Below are 3178 nucleotides of genomic sequence, written 5' to 3' on the forward strand. Positions count from 1 at the left end.
GCCCTTCGCCCCGCCTCTAGCAGGGGTCGGAAGTGGCCTGAATAACGCTGGGGCTTCTGGGAGATGTAGTCCGACCCGCCTTCCTTCTAACACCAGGCTGGTAAGCACTTGCCGCCCCTGAGACAACCACTGGCCCACTTTCTGAGCGTTTGCTTCTGGACCCAGCCTTTCAAACCCCAAGTGAACAAGCCTTGCGCGTCGCCTCCTGCCAGTTTCTGGTGTTTTCCACGTTCTGTAGGTTCAGCATTTAGTGTGCAGCTCCTGTATGCACAAGTGCATGGGGGGAGGAGAAAACGGCCTGACCCTCATGACTATGTCAATTTCATTTTATATATGAAAAGAATTGAGGCCCATGGAGGCTTCATGCCTGGTCCATGGGCATCCACTTAGAGCAGTGGTTCTCAACCTTCCTAATGCCGCGACCCTTTAATACAGTTCCTCATGTGGTGGTGACCCCCAACCATAAAATTATTTTCGTTGCTACTTCATAACTGTAATGTTGCTACTGTTATGAATCATAATGTAAATATCTGATATGCAGGATGTATTTTCATTGTTCGCGACCCCCAGGTTGAGAACCGCTGACTTAGAGTGTTAGAACTGGAGTCAAATCCAGGCCTCCCTTCCCAGAGTGCCCTGCTCACCACAAACCTACAGAACAGTTGACACACATGTGACAGTCGTGGGATGTCTGTGGTATTTCCAAAAGAGGTGCCAAAAACAATGGTAGCTTGTCTAATGTCTTACAGATGGGTAAGGCAGTAACAGGCCCAGAGCCCAGCAGCCCTGGCTCCCAGCCACGGCCCCTCGCCTGGCTGGGGAAAGAGATTGCCCAGACAGATCTGGGGATTACACAGCTAATCCGGAGTTCAGACTTGAGCCCACGAGTGCCTCCCTCTGAGGTAGAAGAAGAGGGGTCAGGGTGGAGCCAGAGGATGGATTCCTTCCTTATTCCTCTCTAATTGGGTCAACGGAACCCAAGGCCATGGGGAGAAGGCAGCCTGGGACAGGAGATGGCTGGACATGGGATGATGGGAAGTGGAGCATGAGGGGCAGGGTCTCCCATTCATCCAGCGCCAGGCTGTGTGCCAAGCACTCGCCATGTGTTATCTCTTTAATCCTCCTACAACCTAGGGCGTAGGAATGACGAGCCCATTTTCAGAAGAGGATTAAGTATCAGCAACACTGAGTGGCCTGCCCAGCACAGCATCTGCCAGAACTTGGCTTGAGGTCTCCTGACCCTACATCTCCCGCTCCAACCCCCTCCCCACCTGCCTGCCGGGCTCCACTTCCTGTCACCTCCCAGGAAGCCCTTCTCTGAGGTGTCCCAGGTCCGGGCTCTCACCTCTCCCTCTGCACCTGTCCCATCCTATGTCAGCACCTGCCTCTGCCACCAGCCTCCAGGCCACAATGGGGAGGGGGCGGCGTGCTGTGTGTCAAGATCTCCCCAGATTCCCTGCATCCTGCCACCTCTGCCTTCTGAACACTCCTGTACCTGTGCCTTCCGGCCCTGCCCCATGGCTCCCATGGCCCCCATGGCCCTCAGCTTTCCCTGGATTTTGCACAGCCTCCTGGAAGTCACCCAGCCTCCCATCTTGACCCTGGAACTGCACCTCAGTTTCCTCTAATAGGAAATGAAGGTGACATACATCTGCTAAGGATGGGAACCATGAGTGAGCAGTGCCGGACACACAGCAAATGCCTAAAGAATGTTGGGCTATATACACTGGCCTGTAGATTAATTTGGAGAAGATCCAATCGGTACAATATTAAGTCTTCCTACCCAGGAATGGGATGTCATTCATTTTTTTCAGATCATTTAGGTGCTTCACTAAACATTTAGGATATTTTCTTTTAAAAAAATTATCTGCACATTTTTTAATACAGGAATTTTTAAAAATATATCTTATTGATTTTTCACAGAGAGAAAGGGAGAGAGATAGTTAGAAACATCGATGAGAGAGAAACATCGATCAGCTGCCTCCTGCACATCTCTACTGGGGATGTGCCCGCAACCCAGGTACATGTCCTTGGCCAGAATCGAACTTGGGACCTTTCAGTCCGCAAGCCGACGCTCTATCCACTGAGCCAAACCGGTTTCGGTTTTAATACAGGAATTTTATGTGATGTTTTGCATTTCTATGTTTTTGTGATATCTGTTCTGATAACATTTTATAATCGGCTATTGATAGTGAATAGACAACTGTTGATTTGCCTCTATTGAGTCTGTATCTGGATCCCCTAACGGACTCCCCTGTTATAAAAGTGTGTCCATTCAAGCTTTTCTATTTTCCATGCTGATGATCATATTGTTAAGAAGTAATGAGAGTTGAATCTCTTCCTATCCAATATCAGGTTTCTTTTTCTTACCTTCTTGCACCAGCTAAGAACTCCAGACTATGGTTGAATAGTGGTGTCAGCAGTGAGCTTCTTTGTATGAGGTGGGCCACTTCCCACCTTTTCCCTATGCAGCACAGGAGTTTGCTGAGCGTAAAAATGACCATTTCCTGAGCGTGACTGGAACTCATGTACGGCCATCTGGAGCTGCGGCCTCTGCTTAGGGGTGATCTGATCATGGTTTCGATTTCTTTTGTGGTTATTTAGTTCCTTGAGCCAATTTTGAACACTTATACATTTTATTTCTTTTTTTTTAAATATAGTTTATTGACTTTTTACAGAAGGAAAAGAGAGAGATAGAGAGTTAGAAACATCAATAAGAGAGAAACATCGATCAGCTGCCTCCTGTACACCCCCTAGTGGGCTGTCACAGGGGGCTCTCAGCTTTGCTCTCCAGAGCTGGGCCCAGACTGAGGGCCTGGCCCAAAGCCCTGTGCATTCACCCTGGCTGAGTTCCTGCCTCCTGGCTAAGACACGGGCTGTGGGGTTTTCCCTATTTCTTTCCTTCAGAGAGATGGCTATTTCAAGTACAGTGGGGCCTTGACTTACGAGTGTCCCGACTAAGGAGTTTTTTGAGATACCAGCTGTCTCTCCGGTGATTTTTTGCATTGAGTTGATAGAGTAATTTGAGTTCACGAGCTCCTTACCGAGCTCGGTCTCCGAACGAATTAAACTCGTAAGTCAAGGCCCCACTGTACATACAGAATTGCCTTTTTCTAACATATTTGATATTCAAAACTAAGTGTAAATCATACATGAACAAAAATTCACCCACATTTTG

The sequence above is a fragment of the Myotis davidii genome, unplaced genomic scaffold, assembly GCF_000327345.1.
Source record: "Myotis davidii unplaced genomic scaffold, ASM32734v1 scaffold425, whole genome shotgun sequence".
Lineage (NCBI taxonomy): Eukaryota > Metazoa > Chordata > Mammalia > Chiroptera > Vespertilionidae > Myotis > Myotis davidii.